The sequence below is a fragment of the Coturnix japonica genome, chromosome 1, assembly GCF_054131305.1.
Source record: "Coturnix japonica strain WE chromosome 1, WE-NBRP24, whole genome shotgun sequence".
NCBI lineage: Eukaryota > Metazoa > Chordata > Aves > Galliformes > Phasianidae > Coturnix > Coturnix japonica.
The window spans coordinates 113,273,902-113,299,956 of NC_140663.1; the positions used below are offsets into that span (position 1 = coordinate 113,273,902).

At 38.6% G+C, this 26,055-nt stretch overlaps 1 protein-coding gene across 11 annotated transcripts in view; it reads right to left on the bottom strand.

Annotated features, from left to right (window-relative positions):
• Nucleotides 1–26,055, bottom strand: part of FRMPD4 (FERM and PDZ domain containing 4) — a 325,110-nt gene that overhangs the window by 70,331 nt on the left and 228,724 nt on the right. The window lies entirely within an intron of this gene.

Sequence of the window (26,055 nt, forward strand, 5' to 3'; positions counted from 1 at the left end):
ATGCTTCAAGAAACCTATGAAGGTACTCATGATTCTTCTTAAAACCCCACTGGCAGTCTTGACTCTAGATAACTGACAAACTGGCATCATTGAAGACAAGGCAACACCTGATCAGTTTATCATGAGGACAGATTATGTCTTATGTCATCAGGTCCTCAATGGCTTTGATAGTGCTCAAGTATTTGTTTAAAGCTGCATGGCCAAGAGGTAACTCTTCTTTCCTTCAAGAGACTATAAGTCTGCGGGTGCAGAACTAACTCCAGCTCTCGGGGAGTTAACACAACAGACAAAGGGAGGAAAGTCCTGACCCCATCTGCGAGGAAGGAACAAAACCCTACTCTGAGAAAGGTCACAGTCAGATGCTCAACATATGTAAATTCTGCAGGACATCAGAGAGGCAGATATCTCTTCATCATTTTGAAAGCTGGCTGAATAAATAAATACCAATATGAAAATCAAGTAATTTTCCATATCTGACAATCTTGCACATAAAATATTAAAAAATGAAAATTAAGAAATGTTCCATGCAACCATAATCACTGCTCTCATCTCCTTTCTCTTTATCACACCCAAAGTACTCCAGACGTGCAATTCCTAAGGAGAAAGATGTCATAGATTTGTTTTCAGCACCAGTGGCGTGCAAAAAGTTCTCTGATCTTCTTCCTAACACATACACATTGTGCATGACATCAATTTCCATTCCTTCTGTGCTCTTTTTTTTTTTTTTTTTTTTATTTTTACTGATACACAAAACAGCAGAAAAATCCCTGTAAGCTCTCAGCGGGAGTTTTTTCCCATTACTGGATTTTTCTAGGGCTTTTCTTCAAAGAAACTCTCTATCCCCATCACTAGATTCAGTCTGCCTAAAAGTGAAATGCTGCTTTTTTATACATATGATCAGAGGTAGCAGAAGGCTATGTCCTTACAAAAGCAAAAGAGAGAATATCTCTGTGCTGTCCTACCATCTGCTAGGTGAAGTCAGAAAAGAATATATATTTTTGCAAGTATAAAATCATATTTCAGACTTCATTCTCCTCTCCCTTCTGCTCTTCCATTTTTCATCAGTAAATTCTAGGTCTATTTCCATTACTTTTATTCAAAAGAAGTTAGAAAGTCTAGAGTGTTTTATGCAGACTCTCTATGAAACAATCTTGATTCATCAGCCACCATCCTCCCCATTCATTCCTATAATGATTAGGGCCCCCAGATACCCAAACATTTTGTCTCTGAGATGGGACACTTTCTGAGCTGTCACTAGTACTTCAAAAACTATCTACTTAAAGTTGTGAGCTTTGGTAGGAAACACAAGGTTCTGCATTTGTCATCTCTTCTAAGGTGACAGCTTTACCAATACTTTTCTGCCATTTTACATCCTCTCTCTTCAGGCACTTTGGCTTAAAAACAGAATTGGTATGGAGAAAAGCTCAAGAGCTACATTTCGGGTAATAAATTTCAGAATCAGACCTAAGATTTTCTCAAGGAGAGCTCCGCCAGTGGATGCCTCGCTCCAGCCACTCCATCATCTCATATTGCAATTCTGCAGTACTGTAGCAGCTCGGTATCACTTATTCAAAGCCTAAGCAAAAGGATCAGCAAAGAGCAGCCCATCAGGATGCCAAGTGCCGCAGCAGGCTTTATTGATTTTTAAGGTTATCCACCTTCAAACACATCAACGAAAAAGGCTCTGCATCTTATGCTTCCACAGCTCGCTGCATCAGGTATTCCTGTATCACTCAGTACTTTGGAAGTGCATTTCAAGAAAGCAGTAAGATACGTATGTATGATCCAGGTGAGACGAGTACTCAAAGCTTTGTGTGATAATGGGCTGACAAACCCATCTCTTCCTGTGGATAGCTCATTATTTAGATGCCAGTTGTAGCGCCACAGGTAAAGACTTATTTGAATGTTGCATTAACTTGAGGAATTTGAAATCTTCGTCTCAGCTACAGAAAATACCAACTCCTGATGTAAAGAATTAACATTCTAGGACTTCCAAACCAGAATCCTGTGAACTCAAAGCCAGCACCTTGGGGAACCTTAGACTGAGCATCACTTAAACAGTGAAAGATCTCACAATAATTCCTACAATGCAAGGTTTCCATTTGTTTCAAGCATAGTACAAACACATTCAAATGGTACTGTGCCTAGATTAAACCTCAAGACATTATAATTTTTTATTTTTAAGGAGAAATGGAAGAAAAAGACACAGATTTTAAGTTTGAACTTTTCTTTTTACATTACACAAACACAAGCTGCCCTTAGATCATCTTTTCATAAGAGATACTTACTTCCCACCATTCTCAATAGCTTTACAAAAAGCTTTCTTCTCTGACATACTCTTACTGTAAACAGTAGGAGACAGCTGCCAGCATTAAGAAAAGTAATTCTTAGACAATTTCTTGGATAGGAATCTTCCAAGATAAACTACAAGCTATGGTAAATCATAGCAAAAGTTTAATTCCAAGTAATTCTGCTTAAAATCCCTCTGCAGCAATTATTCCACTCAAAAAAAGAGAGTAGTGGAAAAATGAAAGTGAAGTTGTTTGTATGTGCATGTACATAGACACAGAACAGACTGGAGACATTACAGTATTGAATAAAACTGGTGTGCATACTCAACCCCAAATGGATGTGCAGTGAGTGAAAGAGAAAGAAATACAGCAAAGAAGAATGTCCTGGGGAATACTGACCAGCTGGGACAAGGCAGCCAGCAACTACAAACACAAATAAGCTGCCCAGTGTAATAAATGCATATCTGAATTTATGCTCAGCAAAATCTGAGAGATGGTTTAAGGCTGGCACTTTGCATCTTTTGATCATTAGTTTCATAATAGCTAACTTGTTAATGCTTCCTTTGGAAACTTTATCAGTATTTTCCTCATTCAAATTATGCATGATGAGTAACCCAAAGAATATCTAAACAAAGACTTCAGTTAAAATGAGACTTCAGTTTTAATAATGCATATTAGTAATCAAAAACTAAGTATCTTAGCAAAATGTGTTTCTGCTTTTCAGTTTTCTTGTGTTGCTCCCTGATACCTGGAAACTAAGTGGGCTAATTCCAAGAGGTCTGTACATGGCAGTTAGGAAAAGATTGTCCTCAGCAGGCTGACATTTGTTACACGGGAGTTTGCTTCAGGGTCTAACTATGCAATGCATCTTAAATCTACAGCAAGAAGCCAGTGACTCTGATTATGAGACTACTTTGGAAATATGTAAAAAAAGACACCTGAACTACTTTAGCTTCATTCTGCAGTGACATTCAAGAAAGAGCACAGAAGGTGTACTTCAAGGTGAGTTAAATATAGCTGCACAAATGCTATCTTAACTATAATCAGATACTTCCATCTTATCATTACAGCTTGGAGACAGGCTGCATTTTGGTATTTTACTTTGTATTTTGGTATTGCAGTTAGCATTGATAACTTCAGAGGCTAACACCAAATCTCTGTTTGATGGTTTTAATCCTTAGCTGTGAAATTTCTCTGCTATACCAGTTGATCTAACTACAGAATAGACTCTCATTTGACTTTGATGCTGGGCAGCTTTAATCCTAGTCAATGATTGAGAAAAATCTGAGGAAATGTCAAACCACTCACGGACTGATGAGTGGAAGTTGGCTTGGAGGATGGAGATAAGAAATTCTTAACATAGGTTCAATTCAGAAATAGCAAAAACACTTCAAATTGTTGAGTGCCGTTACAAGCCTGTCTCATTAACTAGAAGGATGTGGGAGACCTGTTTTGCTGACTGAAGCTACGATTTTCAGATTGATAATATTAGACACAAAGCAAACATTCAGGTTCACCTGAAACACTGCACTCACCAGTCTGCCCATCCTGCCCTGAAACTACATCTTAGTTCTTACCCTATTCAGAGGCTTGGGTTGTGTGATTAAATTTTCTTTGTAACTGGGAGTAATAGAAGATATTTCAGCAAGAAAATAAAGAAGGTTTGATTCTCACTCATCTGTCTTCAGGAATGAGCAGCAAGTAAAATGGCTTAAGTCTTGAGACAATATTGTGGAAATTGATAATGGCAGAAGGCAACTTTATCATTTTTACCATGATCTGGAAAAACTATCAACACAAACTGTTATTGGTGTGAACATATCAAATAAACAAACTCTGCAGAAAATGATATTGATCTTCATTGTTTTATCTTAACTAGTAGCTAAATTCGAAAAATAATCTTTTTTTCCTGTTTCCTCAAGTTCCTGACACCTCTCACTATATCTCAAGTTTAGGTATTTTCTCCAGGAAATCCCACAAAATTATTAAGAGTGAAGACGTGTCAAAATCATGCATCAACTTTATCTGTCTTCTACTTGAAAGTGACATTTTAGAAAAGAAGTGCCGAAATAGTTATTGCATTGTTAAGTAAAACTGCTGCTCCTGCAGAGAATCTGATGCCTTGGGAAACTCTTCTTTTGCTCCATTTTGCAGCAAGCAATATAGTCACTCACAGCTCAATTGTTCTTTTTGAGTCATACTCAACGGACGAAAGTTGCATTTTCAGCTGTTCAGAAAGGAGTCAACTTTTGACACGTCAGTGAAATAACTCTACATTCCCAACTTTGTCACTAGTTTTCTGCAGGTGTGTATGTTGAGAATTCAATATCACAGGCACACAGTATAGGTGGGAAGATTTATCAAATTTGTTTTTTCTTTTTAGGATTGTTTTTCTGCCCTGGTGTCAGTTCTATTTTATTTTATTTTATTTTTTTCATAAGCTTCTTCAGCAGTTAAATCCCCTAAAGTCAGGTCATTTTATAGCACCCTAGAAAATGTTGGCATATGCCATCTGGTTGAACATATGGTAAAAATGTAATTAGAAAGAAAAAGGTTTGCTGGTTTCAGAAGTTGGTGACAGCTTTTTGATAAAATTGGATACAGGGAAATCTGACACATAAAAAGATACAAAATCCACTTCTTCCTCTACTGCTGGGCATGATGTGCAATCTAAAGCAACACAACGTGAAGCAAAATCACAGTGAATAAAAGTGACATGAATAGAAATGTAGGGGGGCAAAAGGATTTGTGCTCAGCTTCAGGCAATCACTGTCAGAAATACAGGAAGCATATTTTGCAGAGACAATTAGCACTTCATATTACAGGATATTACATGTAAAAAGTGAATTCATATGTTGCACATACGATTGATATATACTAGGAAGAAAACCAAATTCTGTACTTGAATCTCACAAAAGCATGGCAATAAGCCATAAACCCAACACTAGCAGTTGCTTGTTTTCAGTTTCATATATACCATCAATAGGTTCAGTCTGCCATTTTTCTCTTCAGCTACCCACAAGCATTTCTAGAGCTCTGTTTGCTGTGAGCTCCGAGATTTCTGCCTGATAAAGTGGCACAGAGCTTTTAAGGTGCCAGTCAAATAGAAGAAACATCTCAGTGCAAACTGGCCGCACCGAAGGAAAGGCCACAAAGGGTGGTAAGGAAAGATAAGAAGAGACAGTGCAGAGGGGAGTTAGGAATATCTCAAGATGAGGTATAGAACAACAACAACAAAAAAAGGATGCTCCCCAATGGGAAAATAAGGTCAACAGCATTTAATTACATTAGAAAAAATTATCAAACAATGATCTTTCACAACAGAAGATAACAGAAGTAACACTGGCCATGTGAATGCTGGAATTGCCCCCTCTGCAGGCACAGCTTTCCTTACTGCTTTCCTTTCACAGCCAATGAAAGCTCACAAATTATTCACATGTAGTAGAGTGAGTGGTCAAAACAATGGCCAAGGAGCCAATTGCATTGCAAAAGTAACTCTAAAGCAAGTCCTTTACTGGAGCTACATGGGCACAGGGTAATCCTACTTTGGGGGTGAATGAGGCCACTCAAATGGCCAGAATGAACATCAACTGGATATGCCTCAAATGGACCACCAATTCAGTCCCATCTTTTCCCAGAATAGAGGTTTAGGACAGCAACAGGTCACTGACAATACCCTCACTGAAGGAACCTTTTGGCATTGTGGCTGTCATGTAGGTGACAAAAAAAAATCATGGTGCAACACAGGAAGACAAGAGGCTTGCCCACATCCCTGACCATGATCTGTCAAGAAGGAAACCACGTTTTTGTTAGAAATTAGAATTGCTGGTACTCCTCCAAAGAATCAGCTTCTCACATTAAGGACGTATGACCAGAAATACATTTTATTTTTTCCAGAAAAAGCTGTTTTGTTTGTTAGTTTGTTTTTAATAAGAGTGGAACAACTACATTTAGAACCATAAACTAGATCAAGACCTTTAAAGATGAACTGAAATGTAGCTTTTCATTATCTTCTACACATGCATCAATAAACTCTGCTACAACTGAAGGCATAGCAAGGGGAAAAGAAGATTTACTGAACTGCAAATACACAATAAATTAATTCGGACTCAAAGTGTCCTCTGGAAAATAGAGTGAACAATTCCTATTTGTCCTGCTTTTGGCAGGTTTCATTCTAAGTAGATCAGCAGTAATCTGTGGGCTCTTGCCTTGTTGAGCTCTGCAAGAAGCACAGACCTAAGCCAAATGCTGCAGGGAAAGAAACTGCAATCTCCAACTCAACATGAACAGTTTGTCTAACTGAAATGTTAAAATACAAAAGGAGAAGGAGAGACACCCTGAAAATAGCTTTTCATGTGTTGACTAAATTAGGAAAGCTCACAGCTAAAAGAAAACTGGTCTTGTGAACTGCTGAGGAAATTAGACATGCTCTGATGTGCACATTAGTCTCTATAAGCAATGGGGGTCCACAGGTAACAGAACTTAGATTTTGATGTGTCTGTGGTAATCCCCAGTACAGCTCGGCTTAGCAGGAACAAATACCTGTAACACCAAAGACTGTTTCAACACCCTTGTATCCACGTAATTCCTCTTGGTCTGCACTCTGGCACAGGGAGGGAAAACAATGTAAAAGGATGGAGGTATGGGAATAAATAACAATCCACATCACTGAACCCCTAAAAGCAAATTGTAAAGAGGAAAAATACTAATTAATTTACTAGTCAGTTATTTACAAACGAAAAAGAAAGGAAGGAAGGAGAAAGTGTGCAATACTGGTCTAGCCCTACTCCATTCTACAGAAGACCTTGCAAAATTATCTTTTGTGACATTGAAAGCATCAAGACCTTCTGGTAAAAAGAAGAAGAAAAGTCATAAGCCAAGAGAGTCAGCAGAAGGCGACCATCCAAAATTTATGTCATTGTTTGCAGCTATGGCAGTATTATAAGGAGTGAAGTGAGCATCAACTCAATACAGTTACAAGGATATTCAGATAAGCAGATGCAACAGAAATAAAAACAAAATTCCTTCAGCAGCTGAACAGATGAACAGGTCACGGAAAGAGCTCTGGATTTTTTGCTAATTTTCTTTCTTTTACAGTATACATGGTAAGGATCCTGAGCCAAAGCCAACCCTTCTGATGGTATCAGAAACTGATCATTTCATCTGCTACATCTCCAGCAAAATATAGCTTTTCTCAGGTGAGCACTGAACATCAAGCACCTGTCAGATGAAAGATGAACAGAGAATCCAAGTTAGCATTATCTGTACATTGCAGGTGGGTACTTAGCACTACAGCTTCTTAGTTTATCCTCAATTCTATATTTAAGGCTTCAGGGATCTAAGCTATATATCAGATCAGGATGAGTATACTATGGGTACCATACTCCATACTCGCGAACAAGTTGAAGGCCTGGCTTCAGCAAAGATAGCAGAACAGCCCAGTTAGAAGAGTGTGCATCATTGAGGCACATACAGAGAAGCAGTCTGGAGATCAATACAAAAAACTGTGTCCAATTTCACATGCTGGATAGGAAATCACTTCCCAGGAGAGCCAAGAACAGAGTACCTAAGAGAGTTACTGCGCTTTTGTGAAGAAGTCCAGCTACACCACTGAAGCAAATAGCACAAGGAAGTTTTTTATTCTTTGCCTACTGCAAAGATTCTACCAGCAACCAAGGCGTGCAAAATGACTTTAAAAGAATTCCATAATAAACCTGAAAGCCCAAAACAAAATCTTTATATTCTATAACTAAGTCTTCGTAGCTGATCTTCAAAACAAATCTAATTCTGTAACAGCTCCAGAGAAGGCCTCCAGGACTGAGGGGGAAGAGAAATGATCTCCCCCATCCCTCTTTCTTTCATACAAATAGAGAGGATTACTCTTCTTGACTGCTAATTTGGTAGTATGCCACTGCAGCTCCTCAGCAAATCCAAATGAGAAAGAGAACTTAATTGAAATAATCCAGAATGCAGTGATGGGAGGTGAGGTTGCCAGACAGAGCTGTCTTGTGAAAATTAAACTTGGGATATAAAAAGAAGAAAAAGACAGGTGCCTTTGATCTTTCTTTTTTTCTGATAAGCTGTTTCATATACCTGAACACAACATGGATGATCAATTTTTCTTGGCTTTTTTTTTCATTTCAAAGTAAGTTGCTAATCTGTCTAAATGAAATAGCTCCTAGTAGCCAGGAGATATTTAATATACTTTAAAATTAGGGGTGCTGACGATCATTTTCCAATTTCATTACATTCAAGGAGCTTTTGATAATGCCCGTGTGTAATTTATATTTATCCACATATAAAAACAAGTCACAACCACTCATCCATTAAATTTGACAGTGTGTATATAAACATTATCAAAGACAGTATTAAGACACTTAAGATCAGCCTACTGATGCACATAACATACAACAAATATTGCCTCCTTGCATTCATAACAACATGAGCAAGCTCATTATGGCCTACAAATTATTTAAAGGAAGATTATAAACAGGAGAGAAATTAACTTTTTACACAAGTAGACAGTGATAGGGCTAGCGGGAATGGTTTATACTAAAGGAGGGAAGTCTTAGATCAGATGTCGGGAAGTTTTTCACTGAGAGAGTGGTGAGGTGCTGGAACAGGCTGCCCAGAGAGGCTGTGGATGCCCCATCCTTGGGGATGTTTAAGGCCAGGCTGGATGGGGCCTCAGCCAACCTTTTCTAGTACTTGATCTAACAACTGGCAACCCTGTCTGTGGCAGGGGAGCTGGAACTTGATGATTCTTGAGGATCCTATGATTCAAGCTTCTTCAGAAATGAAAGGAGCTAAAATGCAAGACTAGGTATTTCAGAACTGAACCCTTTGAACAAGTGGGTTGAACTGGGCTGACACTTCCCTATTGAAAAGAAGCTTGCTCTGACTGAAACCCTCTTTTTGCAGCTAAGAAAAAAGTCAAACAGAATTGCCATTTACTATAATGCTGAAAAATGAATTAAAAGGAAATGATAATAGAAGTTGTAGTTATGCTGGTCAGTGCATCAAATACTCCTGTTATCTCAGTTAGTCCCAGTTCACTGTAAACAGAAAGAAGTCAGACACTGGATACTGGAAATTCTAAATAAGATAAATAAATGAAAAGTGCCAGAATGGGACTTCAAGCATTGTAGAATGAAGATCCATGAATGTTTTGGTGAAGCATTGTGATTTGAAAGTGTAAGAAAGTGAAAGAAAATGCCTCATTAAAGACTGTAAAAGAAGAGTATATATCCAGGCATCCATGCTGGGATAAAGCCTGGGAAGCCTTCTTACCAGGAAAGCCTCATAAAGTGGTGGCTGAATTAGTACAACAGAGTAATGAATGCTGATCAAAAATCCCACTCCTAAATGAAAAAATATTAAGGTAGTTATTAAACTAGCCAACGTCTAATCCAACTGTAATAATGTTACTACTGTACCTAATATATAGAAGATAACTGATGCATTTAATATAAATATTTATTATGTCATCTGTCATTACAGGAAAACTTTATGCTCACTTGATCAGTTTCTAACAAAAACAATTTTAGGTACAGTGCATGAGAAATTTGATAATCTTGGATGATGTTCTTTTCCCACAGAGAAAAACATATTTTTACTGCTTCTAATAGAAAACTATAAATGAACAGGCACTATGAATTGTATGACTCTTCTCTACCCAGCAGTGCTCACAGAGCAGTGGCATAAGCAGAGAAAAACGGTAAATCCACACAAGAAAGGTATTTGGAGACATATTTTCCATTACTATTGTATGTTACTCTATGACTACTCTCATCACAGACAGATATTTTTTAAATGTTTAAGAAAAATTTACAAATTTGAGAAAATTTTATTCTGCAATATGTGCAGCAAACACTGCTTCATAATCTCCTCCTTTCCTACTGTAATTCATGAAGAGAAAGTTTTACAAGATTTCTAAATAGACATTTAATTTTGATGCTGTGGAAATACGTAGATTTTAATATAGCATTTTTGCATTTTAAAAAGGGAACATAAGACTCAAGTTTAATTATCATCACATTATAACTGGCATAATCTTATGAAAAATACAGTCTTTATACATGTAATAGACTTTTAGCAAAGAGTATAAGACAGTTAAGTGGTATAAATAAGCTTAATGTCAGGACTTTCCACAATTAATTCTACTGATTGATGATAAACTCCTACAAGCTTCACCTTTAAACTCCAATCAACATCTTTTAAGTCATTAATATAAACAAAGTCATTCCACACAGTCTTGAAAATGCACTTGTCCCTTTCATCTCAGCTGAGGGCACTAAAAAGAGCTGTGGTCATATCCAGCCCCATCAAGGTCTGACAGGAGCATAAATACAGAGCACAGCCACCATTGCTATGACTGACACCTGCAGCAGCCCCAGTGACTGGCCCCTCCTGTGCATCGCTGAGAATGAACTAAAAACACCAATCAACTTCACATTTTTCAGTTAATTATGAACTCCGACAATCCTTGCTTTGCAGTTCTGAGCCATTCTACAGATGATTTTCTTTTTAACGAAATAGCAAACATGTTGCTCTGCCTTGGAATCTAAAAGTCTCTGCAAAGCCCAATCCCATGAAAATTTTCATTAAAAGCCTTTAAAGTAACAACTGACAGTATATGAAAAGTGCTTTGGAATACTTATTTTTTGAAGACTAACAGCATTTGTAACGCTAAATACAGTGCTGTAACCAATAGTTTAGAGAATCAGACTTCAGAATAAACAAGCAGGATTAAAACATTGATCGCTGGTACTCCACATATTTTCAATTTACTGTGATACAAGGTGAATCTTGGAATCTATCATTGCACATAAACCAGAATAAGGCAGAACTTAGAGTAACTTCAAATTTGGATAAACTAGGTCAAACTTTAAGAGAACAAGCCTCAGTGTTCTGAACTATGTTCATTTCTTATTTATCTTCTCAAATTTAAGAACAAGGAGATTCAGTCCATCTGCAGTGAATATGAACAGGATAAGACTGTAGGTGTTGGTCACCTTCTGGCTCAAGCTGTTCTGTGCTCAGGGTTAAAGACAAAGAAAGATGTTCCATACCGACACCACCCTCAGAAAATGCTGCGGGTTTTCTTCTGTGCTTGTGTGTTATAAAAAAACAAAACAGTATAGAAAATAACACTATTGAAATTCACACTTGTGTAAACATTGGTGATGTGATCTGACTACACCATGAGCTCAAGTTAGGTCAGTAGTGTCCATCACCCCTTAAACTTCCTTCGTTATCATCAGGATACATCAGTGTCATAAGAAACATTCCTGTGAAAAGTCCCAGTTCACTATGCCTCAATTAAGTAGGGTATTCTATAGTAATGTTCTATAGTTATATTGCACCTCTTGGCCCAAAACACTTTAATATTCCCATAGCATCACTGAAACCATCATGCTTTAAAACATGGGTCAGAAGCTAAATTGCATGGCATATCATGGAAAAAAAAAGGGGTGGGAGGGTGGGTGGGAGGGAGGAATCCTCTGCACAATTAAATCAGTTAAACCTTCGACTTTTCATGAAATATACTGAGGTCTTATTTTAATATCCATGTGAACTGTGCTGAACTCTGGCTCAAGGTAAGGAGCATCTTCATCAAGGAGCAAAAAAGCTGAGCAAACCTGCCTGCTTCTGCAATGGTTCAGAGGCCTGTGTTTTCCTTTTACATGACATATAAACTGATGTCAGAGCACACTAACGTGCTCAAGCTGGAATGAGTCAGGCTCTTGGTATTTCCAAGCAGCTGTTTAAATCTCACTGCCAGAAGAGCTGCTCTAGACCTGCATAATCTGGTGGAACCATACATGAATGCCTCTGTATTACCAGTGCCAAGGCAGAGATATCCCATATTTCCATCACTTGACCACCACTCTGAGGTCCCAACACCTTCAAGTCATGCCACTACAGAACTGTTGTGACTCATTTTCTGCATAGGTCAGCACCTTCGCAGACTGACTTCAAGGTGCTTCGTACCTCCAGTTTTCATAGTTAAAAAGCATGAACTCACCAACTAGAAGAGGAAGAACTCCTTAGGCACTTAATTGTATCAGGAATGTTCATTACTGAAAAAGGAACATGCCGAATAAGGACAAGGGTACAGAGTAATAACCAACTTCCATCTGTTCAAGTGTGTCCAATTGCAACATAGACCATCAGGTCTATGCACATTTTACACACACACACACACACACACACACACAAACCCCATCAAAATGTGTATATATATGTTTCCTCATATACATGGTAATAATATTATTACTGTCATTTCCAGAAATCTCTCTTTTTTTATGAGACCAAGAAAGCTCTTGGTCTCATAAGGCCTACCAAGTGAAAGCAGGAATCACTTTCTGGACACCTGGTAGATCCATTTTTAATAAAAGTCATCAGCCTGTGTGGGAAGCATATATTCCTCAAAAGAAAAACACCTCTTTATATCTTTAGCTACTCAGAGAACCAACTTTTATATTTTCAGATCACATGAAGTCTAGTCTATAAATGGAACCAATTCTAATCATTTAATCATATACTATTCTTAGCATAATATGCAAATGAAATTGTTATTATTCCAGAAATGAAGAACTCAAATTAATTAGATAAGTTTTACTTAGTTCTGACAAGTGTTTTATCTTCGAAAACTATATAATTCTCATTTAGGGGCCAGGGTAGAAAACAGCACTTTTCACCTGTGGAAGCAAAGTTATTTTCCGAGTTCTGTTTTGAAACATTCCGCAAAGCCTCACTGGAGTTATGCATTCTCTTTATTGGTTTAAAACAACTGGCACTAAAAAAGGGCAAAGCTCACTTTACTACTTCCTAAACCTAACTAAAACATCTGCCAAGAGAAATTAAGAAGGGTTCTCCAGCAATGGATAAGCATCAGTGAAAAAATTCCAGTCACGGAGCAAATAGAAAACATCCTGCAATAAGTCTTTCTACACTTCTTCAGTGAAGTTTCTCCTCTACTGTTCTCCTAAGAAAAAAAGAATAGGGGTAGGGAAAACACCCACTTTTTATAAAAATACCATACATGTTTATCTTTAAAATATAGGCAGACACCTGGCAACAATTCTGAGTATCCCAGTGAGAAGAAGAATCCCATCCTCATAATAATGTGATGCATAATTTGAAGGAAAAACAAACAAACCCAACACACACAAAGAAACACAAAACCTAAGAAACAAACTGTAGGTCATATACATATCTGAAAAGTGATGGGACAAAAGAAAGCAACAAGAAGTATTAGCGAAGAAGTCTGGGGCAACTTCTCACAGTCTAATCATGCAACAGAAAGAAGGATAGGAAGGAAAGGAGAGCTGATAGAAATGAGGTAATGGGATTAGCCACTTATCAGGAAACCCCTCAAATCCTTCTGATTGTATATAGAATGGGAAAAGTGTCACTACTGCCAAGACAAAATTCATACTCAAACTTCAGGATTACTGGAAACAGTGTTATTCCCATGACATGACAGAGTTTCAGTGCTGAGGAAGATTACAAGGAAAACTTCTCAGTAAACTCTATCATTTGTATAACCTCCTTTCAACCTCTTCCCAGAGACTGACAACAAATGACTTATTCTTCTCCTGTGTGAATCACAGAATCACCAAGATTGGAAAAGACCTCCAAGATCACACAGTCCAGCCATCCACCTACCACAAGTATTTTCTCATTAAACTATGTCCTTCAGTGCATCGTCTAAACATTTCTTGAACATCTCCAGGGACAGTGGTTCAACCACGTCCTTGGGCAGTCCATTCCAGCACCTGATCACTCTTTTGGAGAAGCAATTTTTCCTAATAACCAACCTGAGCATCCCCTGGTGCAATGTGGGGCCATTCCCTTTCATACTATCACTGATCACGCGGGAGGAGAGGCAGACCCCCACCTTGCCATACCCTCCTTTCGGGCAGCTGTAGATAAGGTCTTCCCCGAGAGAGACAATTTAAGTTATTTCAGACACTCCCCATAAATCTTGACTAAACTCTCACCAATTTTGTTGCCCTTCTTTGGACACACACCCAGGCCCTGATGTCTTCCTTGTAGTGAGAGGCCCCAAATTAAACATAGTACTTGAGGTGCCACCTCACGAGAGCTGAGTACAGAGGGATGATCACTTCCCTGCTCCTGCTGGCCACACTATTTCTGATACAAGCCAGGATGCCATTGACCTTCTTGGCCATCTGGACACATGGTTAGCTTCTGTTTAGCCAAGCATTTACCAACATCCCCAGGTCCACTTCTTCCGCATAGTCTTCCAGCCACTCTGCCTCAAGACTGTAATATTGCCTGGGATTGTTGTGGCCAAAGTGCAGGACCCAGAACTCTGAGCAACCATAAAAGTGCTTTCTCACAGCTTAGTTGGAACATCAATCAACATTTAATTCCTTTCTGAGTCCACTGGCAGCCTGACTTATAATAACACCTGAGTGAAACTCAGCTCAGGCAAGGCAGAGGTAGTATTTGTAAGAAGCAAAAAACATTTGGGAGCCTTGGCAACTATTACCTCACCATCCACCAAATACTGCTATCTTCAGCATGTTAAATCAACCTGCATTTCCTGTGCTTCTAGATGAATCAAAAAAGACACTTCTGTTCAACTAAAACATAGGTAGGACACTGTATACAGACTGAAAAACTTACACTCATAATGGGTTCTAATTAGTCCAGTATACAAAAGCACAGGCACGGCCACTGACATCAACCATTCTACTGACTGCAGGTGAGGGGAAATCATTGAGTAGCACTTAGATCCTCAGAGGAGAAGCCAGCACAACTAAATCCCCACACCTGAGCACAAGTTGCCAGATGAAATAAAAAATGAATATTAGCTGAATGCTTTCTGGGTGGAAGAACAAAACCTTCTCTCCTTCTCTCAGATTTCTTCCTGGTTGAAACTAAAGGCAATGAGAAGACCAGGATTTTGTTTCCATTTTGCACAGCTTTTGTAAAATTGATGATGCTGCAACGTAGCTTCTGTATTTGACAGCTGGCCATAATCATGCATGTTATGGCATGTTAGGGTCAAATAAAACCCTTAGACTGAAACAACGTGGCAAAACCTATTTCAGAGAATCTACACCTCCAGATTCTCAGCTGGTTCTTTACTGCCTGGCCTTCCTTTGCTTTTGTTTGTATTTTCCTTTCCCAGCCCTTATTCAAGACTACCCTTTCCATGCAAACCTTAGGAGAAATTAAAATTATAAATAGACATGCTGTAAGTATTTAATTTGCTTTCTCAATCATGATTCCTTCTCTTTTACTGAAAGTTGAGGGGGAGAAGGAAAAGGAGGTTTGGAACAATTAACCCGTCCTACCAGTAGAAGACTGCTATAATAGCTTGATGAGACCCTTGGAGTTCCAAAATATGGAGTGTTTAGGATTCAGAGCAGACAGCTCTCTGCAGTAAAATTAGCTATTCATCTCCATTCTTCTGTATATAAATGAGCAAACAAGTTACAGCCAAAGTGTCTGCCAGCATGGTCTGCTTAGTAATTCTAAATGCAGGACTATCCAGTGCACAGACACCCGGAATTAATGTTGAAAATACCCTGGCAGTCAGTTATTACTACTGATACATATTAAACTAGATGACAGAATGTACTATAGAAACTGTGAAACGAAAGAAATAAAATGGCTGGGTTTTGAGACAGAAATGCTCATTCTTTTAAAAGATAGAATATTTCATTAATTTTAGATGTAGAAATGGCTAATGATTGATCAGAAGAATCTTCAAAGCAGGCAAGTCTACAAATCAAAGAGATACACTGTATAAATCACGATTTGTTACTGAAGACTATATTATACAGTTACTGTATCATAATGATGATACTCAGTGGGTTTACCATAAAGAAACAAGGGCAGTACTTAGTAAATGTGGTAAATGTCTGTTCTTCTTCCAATAGATCTCTGTATTCTAGAAGTGTCCTATTTGAGCTTCTTGCATAATATCAGCTTTGCTTAAGTCTATCTCACGACTGGGACAGAAAGTGAGAAGGTTTGATGCAATACATCATTCTTCCTTATTTTCATCAAGACACTGAAAGCTAAGTTTAGGTACAAATAAGTGATGAGGTACTTGTTTCTGTGCCAAAAAAGTAAAATCACAGATAAATGACCTGATCTCATGAAAGAAAATTACCTTCCATCTCAAATTATTTAAAGCCTTAGAAAAGCATAGAGAAGACTTACTTCATGGTATCCACAAAGGCCATAAGAGATATAACATGCTGCTCTTGTAGTCACTTGTTCCCTACAAACTTCCATCTATCTCACTTATACCACAAACAGAAAGGTTGCATTGCTGTAGTCCCACAGGAAGCATTGAACTCATGCAGATGAATTCAGAGCAGCATGACAGTGTTCAAAATCAGCTGTCCAGAAGATAACATATAGTTCCTCTGAGGGCAGTTTTTATCAGTTTTAAAGCATAGGTACATCACACATTGCACACAGAGTCAATTTGAACTCACAGTGCATAAAACACATTATCCTTTGAGCCCAAGCAGTGAATCTGACACAGCATATATTTGATGCCTTTGGTTTTAGTAGTTTAAGCAGCAAACTTGAGTCCTTTCAGCACAGAGATTGAGATCCGGCATGCCAGGAAGCGAGGGCCTCACGTTGTGGGGACACACATCCACTGAGAAGAAGCTAGAAGACAGCTTCTAACTCACCTATTTCTTCTACTAAATAAGAAGCCAGTGGCAACCACAGGAGTATGCTTCACTACATGCACCTCCCCTTTGAACAGGTATGCAGAAAGCCAGAGCCAGGTCCAATAGCACCCTCTTAATGCACTTTTGGAGAGTGCTCAGATCCTCATGAACAAGCCTCTTTATAGAGGCTCTATAAAGAATGATGTCAGTAACGTCATCATCCTCTAAACAAGCTAGAAGGCATGCTTCTTTGCATCAAGGCACTATTGTACCTATTTCTTTAGGTAGGAATGATATCTTTTGATGAAGAACACCAGTAACTGAAAAATATTAATAAGTTTCTGGAAAAAATAAATAAATAAAATATATATATTTTTATTTTTATTTTTATTTTATTTTATTTTATTTTATTTTATTTTATTTTATTTTATTTTATTTTATTTTATTTTGAGTACTAGCTTGTCTAAAAACAAGTTATTAGATCAGTTTATATAGCTAGAAAAGATGGGAAGCTTTTCACCAAAATATTTTGTTGCCCATAAGCTTTTTTGTTTGTTTGATTGCTTTTGTATTTTCAAAAATATCCCATCACCCCAAAAGCAGATACCACCTCTGGTAAGGCACTGCCTCCTTTCTATTTCTAGACTCATCACAGTTACAAAAACACTGCTCAGATAAATGTATTCACTATATCACAGGAGGGGCTTTTCTGAGTCATTGTTTTTAATATACTGGGTACTGTATAGGCTTATCCTGCCTTATCTTAGATCAGATTAAATTCAGCCATAAATATCAGAACAGATCATCTGGAAACTATTGCTTGGCATCTCTGGTCAATAAATCAGCTGTAGAATGTAATAAATCATATATGGGAAGTGAATGAAGCTTTCCATACACTCTTTGAAGCTTTTGGATGGATGAAGCTTCTACAGTCCTTTGCTTTGCAACTCATGACACTACAAATGATTTGGTTACTTTCACATACAAAACATGTAAAATGCCACATCCTCACTCACCACAATAGAACAAATGAGGGCAGGCACTCATATTTCAGATTTCCTCTTTAATTTAATCAACAGGTAACGAGAAAGCATTTCTTCTTTTAATTACAAGGGTTAATCACTGGAAAAGTCCTGCTAATTTGCTTACGTTTATCAAAATTATGGAATGACTAATTATGAGATTAAATAAGGAGCCAACAAATGCCTGTGTACCTTAGAGTCTAAAGTCTTTTAAGTAACTTCTATGAAATAACTCATTATGACAATAAGGTGCCTAGGAAAACACAATGGAACATAAATCAAACTTGAGAACAAACCCATTCATTCTCTTTCTGCCACTCAAATGACAAATCTCTCATTTAATTGTACCTGTCCCTGTCAGCACTATTGTTCTTTCCTGAATAAGCCTGACACTAACAGACGTGTCTGTAGATGCCCACAGTGGCTGTGGGTTACTATGCAATTTTTAACCAGTACAAAGCCTCAACCAGCTTGATAATAATGTTACACATCATACATTTTGTAAGCTTCAATGACACAATAGCAAACCTTTTCAAGTCTACGTCTACACAGCATGTGTTTAAAGTATCCTTTATCACGCTTTGGAGGGAAATGACCATTACACATGTTCTGTAGGAAACAGAAACTCTCCTTTGGCAAAAAATAACTTCAGTCAGCTGGATTACCTACAAAAATGGTTATTCATATGGAATGAAAACTGAAGACAGAGTTCTGCTAAGATAGACATTTTCTCCAAATACTCATCTTTCATTCCCCAGGTATTTCACAACAGATAACCAATCTTGCTCTGGAAATGGGTCTAAAAGCCTCCCAAGACTCATCAGCTCCCTGCTATATATTTCCAGATAATATGCAAGCAGTATTAGCCTGAGAACATTTCTGTCACTATGGCAATGCTAATAAATTAATTATGCCAGAGGCTGTTCTCTGGCAATGAGATCAAGAAGCACAGAATAGCCTATGCCAACATTATTACTGCTCTGTAGTTCTCAAAGTAGTTACTCTCTTAGCCTCCACAGCAGAAGGTGTCATGCCCAAAAAGCTTTGTTGGGACAGATCACAGCACATATAAACCTCAGCCCATAGCTAGAATTTATTTGGGAAACTATTAAATGGCACATGTAAAAGTATGAAGATTGTAACAATTTAATTGTATGGCCCCATTAAATTCTAGTCTCTGGAAACATCATGTGGTACTGCTTAATTTGCAGAAGCTTTTAACTCAGTGGTGTCTAAAACAATAGGACATTGTTGAGAAAGACTGTAGCATTTTGAGTGCAAATTAACTGATAATAGCAATAAAAGCTTTGATAATAGAAGTAAAAGCTTTGGAGTTTTAAGTCTATCATCATCCTGTGTCTCGTTCTGCACAGAACACTAGTAGAACTATCATGTGTAGAAAGATCTATAACATGGTTCATTAAATACATCTAACAACAGTAAACAAATTTCTGGTCAAAATGCAGACAATTTCTTTAAGCACAACTTTTGCATGGGAAGTCTCACAGGCTGCTGGAGGAGCATCAGGAAATTTACACAATCACAGAGAGTCTGAGGCTGGTTGGAGTTTCCTGAGATCATCTAGTTCAACCACCTTCTCAAACAAGGTCATCTACAGCATGTTGTTCAGGACTCTGTACATCTGAGTACCTCCAAGGATGAAGCCTTCAAAACCTCTCTAGGACGTGTTCCAGTATTTAATAATCCTCACAGTGTTTTCTTGTGTTCCTAGGTAGCTCCTTATATTTCAGTTTGTGTTTGTTGCCTCTTCTGCCTGAGATCCTCATCTTCTCTCCCTCACATAAAGTACAATAAGGTACATTAATAAGATCCTCCTGAGCTCTCTCTTCTTCAGGGTGAATAGCATCTCCTCATGTGACAGTCCCTTAATCATTTTAGTTGACAAATTCTGGACTCACTCCAGTAAGCCCATATCTCTCTTGTATTGGGGAGCCCAGCACCTGGACACAGTCTTACCAGAGCTAAGCAAAGAGAAAGGATCACTTCCTTCAGCCAGCTGACAATACTCCATATTACAGCCCACTGTGTTTCTGAGCTCCTTTACAACAAGGCACTTTGCCATTGCAGGCTCATGGTTAGTTTGGTACCAGCTAGGATCCCCAGGCTTTCCATTTTGACTTTGTGCCACTGATCACAACCTCTTGGACTCAGTCATTCTGTCATTATTCCATCTGCCACACTTACCTAATCCTTACTCCATCATGCTTGTCTAAAAGAACATTACTAGCAGAAAGTGTGAAAAGCCTCACAAAAATCGAATTGAAAAAGATCTGCTTTTCTCCCTTCATCCATCAAGCCAGTCACACCATTGTAGAAGGCTATCGGGTTGTTTGATTTGCTCTCCTTAAATCTTTAATGACTACTCTGGATCACTTTCTTGGCCTTTATGTGTGTGGAAACCATTTCCAAGCTTAGTTACTCCATTGAGGTGAGGCTGATTGCAAAATAAACTCCTCGTCATTCTGGAAAACAGGAGTGACATTTGTTTTAATCCCACTACCAGAAAACTTCCCCAGTTTCCATCGCCTTTCAAAGATAACTGAGAGACTTCATAACGAAATCAGCAAATTTCCTCAGCACTTGTGGTTGCAACCTATCAAGTCCCATGTTTACATCCAGTTCGTTTAAATGTTCCTCTAAAGTCAAGTCTTTGATACTCAGTGCATTCCCTCTGGTCTCAGAGGCTGAGGTACCTTGGCCTTTTGTGTGTTCTCTTCTGGCAGAGGGCCAGTATGGCCCATCATTTAGTAGTGAGCTAATTTTCTCCCCAGTGTTTCTTTTGCTGCTGACATATCTATAAAACCTTTTCTAGACACCTGTTGCATCACTCGCCAGACTCAGTTCCAGGTGGGCTTTGGCTTTCCTAATCTCATCCCTGTATGTTCAGACAGTGCCTCTATACTCCTCCTGGTCACCAGACCTGCTCCTACCTCCTGGATATTTTCTTTTTATGTCTCAGTTTAGTCAGGAGCTCGTTCTTCACATACAGGATCCCTGCTGCCTTCGCTTGATTTCCTGCTTGCTGAAATGGATCATAAGAAAGCTTGAGAAAAGTGATCCTTGAAGATCAACCGTCTTTCTTGGACTCCTTTCCAGGGTCATATCCCATGTAATTCTTCCAAGTAGATCCCTACGTAAACCAAAACCACCTTTCCAGAACTTCAAGGCTGTAATCCTGTTTTTAGCCCTTCTCCCTCCTTTCAGGCTCCTGAACTCCACCATCTCATGGTCATTGCAGCCAAAACTGATCTCAACCTTCATATTCTAGCCCTGTCTTTCTTTGAAAATATGAGATTCAGCAAAGCAGCTCCTGTCATTGACTCACTGCTCACCTGTATCAGAAAACTGTTGCTAATACACACCAGTAGGTACAAGTGGTTCAAATTACACAAAAGGACCAGGAGCTGTGAATGTGAGATGTCTAAAGAAGGCCTCATCTACTTTTTTCTGATCAGGTGTCTACAGTGAACACTTACTACAGGATTGAATATGGTGGTCTACCTGCCAGTCCTGAACCATAGACTCACAGATGGCTCACCGTGCATCTCCACAGCAGAACTCTTTGCTTCTCAACTTTGATCTCACATTCAGGACAACTCCCCTTTCTCAGCTTCCCAAGCTGTCTTCTCAAGTGTCTGTATCCATCCGCTGCAGCACTCCAATTGCTGAGTTATACCAACATGTCCCTGTGACCCCTGTGAGGTTCTAGCAACTGCACAGAGATACACATTCCTCCTGTCTGTTTCCGATGCCATGGGATTTAGTATAGATGCATTTCAGAGAGGTACTCAAGCATGGCGATTCCCCAGAAAGAGCATGAAAGCTATGCATGTTAGTGCTGTCCTGGTGGCCCTTCTTTTTGTACATGCCTGTTCTTCAGGTGATTTACTCAACCTTGTGTTGGCGAATGTTGTGTCTCTTCTGTTACCATCACCCTGGGCCTTTGGCATGACTACTTCCACCACATCCCCTCTCCATTGTTGAGAAATGTCCTCTCCCACCTGTCCCTATTTTAAAGCTTTTTTTTTTTTTTTTTTTTTTTTTTTTTTCCAGTCAGGTTAGGCAAACAGTTTTTATTCTACTCTCTCCCTAAGCATCTGTCCAAAGATAGACACAAGAACAGAAGCTGGATGGACTTCAGTCTGAGCCAGCAAATTGTTACTTATAGTATTAATTAGACACATGGATGAGTAATTACGAAGAAGTAAGTTTTTCCCATGCAACACCAGGAGCTTATATTGTAAAAATATTTCTCATACCAACTTTTAAAATACCTGATTTATAATTCACATTGACAACTTTTTCCTCTAAGACTTTACTATGCATAAAATAAACACAAAGACTTTTCTCTACTGTTCTGTTAATGTCCCTTTGAGTAACCTATAAAGAAAACAGATTTCATGCTTCTGCTTGCAGGTGTTGGTTAATAAACATTGTGAGGTTAAAAAAAAAACCAACAAACTTGTCATTTCTGAATACAGCCTTAACACAAATGAAAAGCACTATAGTATCTAATAACATTTTCATCTCTAACATAAGATACACATTCTGCTTTAAGTATCTTGCATTATTCTGTACGTCTCACGTTAACCCAGTCTAAAGTACTTTTGTAAAACAAACAAACAGTACAGAACAAACAATGTAACACAGATTAAATACCAGATATTGTATGAGCCAAGTGCTGCTGCTGTCTGTAGGCCAAACAGTGTTACAGGAAAGTTAACTTTATAGTTAACCACCTCAAGATATATGACTTAATTTCTCAAATTCTATATCCCCTAAGGAGACATATGATGCTGGCCACAAAACTTAATAGCACATATAAGCACTTTAGTCATTAATTATATATGTGGATACAAAACAATGAGAAATAATAACTACTATTATTATTACTCATGTTTACCTCAATTAAAATATGCTTAACCACAGGTCAAGATTTTTCAGCTATCTAGGGATGAATAGAATTCAAACAATTCACACTTTTAGCAGATATGAACCTCCCTCTATGAGAGTTTAGAGCACATCCAGATTTAGGAGCTAATTAAAACAAACAAACAAACAAACAAAACCTTATCAAGTGCGGAAAAGGAAGAAATAATAACACAGTATGAAGCACAAGTGCACAAACCATAATGCCACATAGCATTCAAAAGAGCACAGCTGCAATAGATAATTTCAAGCAGAAAGATGTACAATAGCCCAGGCAACAGTGCTGTCATTTCTGAATGCTGAACTGTCTAACCTTAACAAACTGAACATTCTTAAGCGGTGGAAATCCTGTTTTCATTCATTGTGAACCTGGAGCAAAAAGTTTGCCATATCCATAACCCGAATGAATTAACTGAATGATAATGCTTTTGTTGTTTGGTAAGTACACAAAAATAACTTTTGCCAGCATCAAGCCCATCTATTGCAGGAAATCCACTCATCACAGCACAACCTGACCCATTTCCATTGGAACACTCAAAAAACACTTTGACTAGGGTTGCTTTTCTGCATTAGAGCTTTTAGCAGCAGCCTCTGTGGCGGGAAGTCTGGTTTAGAAGATCAAAACAAAAGAAGCTATAAAAATCCTGAACAGTTTCTATCCCTACAGGCAGTCTCAGAAATCACACGCAAGGAAACCAATTTTCCCCATGTGTTAGGCCTCCTCCTCCCACTCAAACCCCCTACCTTCAATCTTTTAACTTAAGACTTAAGCAGGTAACAAGAGAGGCAATTCATCTGACAAGATACAAATAATCAAGACTGAACTAGGCACCAGGGCTTACTTTTTTAAGAGAACATGTTATAGGGCATGATTAACTTCAGTCTCAGATAATGAAATAGACCAACAACCTAAAAAGCTTATTTTGCTCAAGCAAGTGCAATCTAAAATAATTAGCCTGGGCTTAGACATTTACAGCTATGTGGGATGAGACCCCCTCTCTCAGGCTGGCAGAATGCTACTGTGAAAAACACTCCATAGAATTTGAGTCAGCTACTGCAGGACTTCAGGAGGTCACTTGAAATGGGCATATATGTATCACATACATATGCTATAGAGAAAAAGGTAACTTGCAAAGCAAAGTACAGAGGCTTTAATGCATCAGTGTTTGGACACATTAATTGCAAATTCTGTTCAAAATTTCTCTAAAGCATGTAGGGTCAAAAAAGACTTGGACAGTATTTATTGGAAAAAAAATATTTGGGGCTTCATGGGGAATAAATCACTGAATAATAAGCAGTTCTGTTTGAGAGACCGAAACCGAGGTCTTAGGGTGCAACTTACTACAAAGTTTATTAAAATAAACTATGATGTGTTGTAAGGTAGTTAGCTTTTATAGCCTTGTTTTAATCATTTCAGACCCCTCTCCTGCCTTCACTTGAAGAAGTAGTTGCTGTTCCACTTCTTTACAAGGAAAAATAATTATTTCACCTCCTAAAAGAACTTTCAAAGAAACGTGTTGAAGACTAAGTACTTATTCTGTAACAAACAAGGGTCCCATAGAGGTCAGAACAGATCCTCCTGCATTTACACATTCACAACGTGTGTGCTGCACTGATTTGTCTTGATTTACATGTCCATAAAAAGTGATGTAGCTGCTCTCTGCCTCCTAATAATCCCCACTAGAGAACAGAAGAAGAGGACAACTGTGATGCAGTTCTCTCGGTTCCCTCATAAAACCCAAGTATTGGAGACCAATGACCCAGTTAGGTCACAGCTGGAGCACTGCAGTGTGGACAGCAGCTGGTGAGAGGGCAGCCCACCAGGCCATACTCTTCCAGAATGAGGAGCACAAGACCCTCTGGTATCTCTTGAGCTAGGGAGACACTTCGGAACTTGCTGCAAGTGACCTTTATTTGCTGTAGACTTTGGTACAGATTTTGATCTTGAAAAACTGTTGTTCTAGGGATCAACAGGAGAGGAACTAAAACTTCAAGGTTACCAAAGGAGAAAGGCACTTCAGAATCAGCTTGGATCCATGTCAACCCAGAAGAAGCTATCTATCTCTGGGATGGGAAAGAAAACCAGCATTTTCCTTAGCCTCCTATGGTGCAGGCACTAAGCAAGTTCCTGCAGCACCCAATGAAGACAGTTCAGGATAAGTATGCATTGTAAAGTCCATTAGTTTAAAACCACTACCCACAAGCAAATTGAAGTCCAGCCAACTAACTACATAGTCTAGTCCTTCAGAAACTTTATGATGAAAGGACCTGAAACCTGTCCATGCTGATTTAGTGTGGAGTTCCCTAAGGCACAGTGCAGAGATGAGAGAGAGGAAAAAAATCACAACATGGAAGTCTTTGTCTTAAGCACGAATTTGTCTCTAAGAAATCAACCCCCAAGAACAAATTTCATTTTGGATCTGATATGCATCCACTTTGCCAGGCTCTCAAGTCAAAAATACACAGGTCTGTCATGGAGCAATGCTCCAAAACCCAGCATGTATACCCTGGCTGAAACCTGCATGTGAACCAGTCTTTCCTCTCCTCCCAGTCACAGAGAGCAAATTTAAAAGCAGTCCAACTCCACAGAACCTGCCATCTATTTCCTCAACACACTTTGTCATTTTTATGGTACTGCTTGGTGTCTACCACAGAGATCTCTTCAGGCTCCATTTGCCTTATGATCTGTGGCACAGAAGTATCTGACTGGATCACAAACTACCAACCTGGAACAGACCAGCAGGCATTTGAGGGAAAAAGCCAGGATCGGTTCACTTAAAATGATTCAAATTGAAGATCAATGTTTCCCAGTGCTCATGTGAGTCTCAATAATGAACGCGGTCTGATATAAATTCTTTTTGATTTCTTCTGCTGATGAGATCATAACCATGAAATCCACAGTCACTGAGATAAAGAGCAATACCATGCCTTGTATTCAGCTCCTAAGGAATGTACTTGGTACTAATCTCTGCTTCAGTGAATGTTTCATTCATGCTTACGCAGCATGAAACAGCACCATCATGATCGAGAATATCAAGTGCTGGGTGATCTTGCACAACGAACTGGAATTATGGGCTTATCTCACCAGGTAGAGGAAAAAACTGGCAGACACGAAAG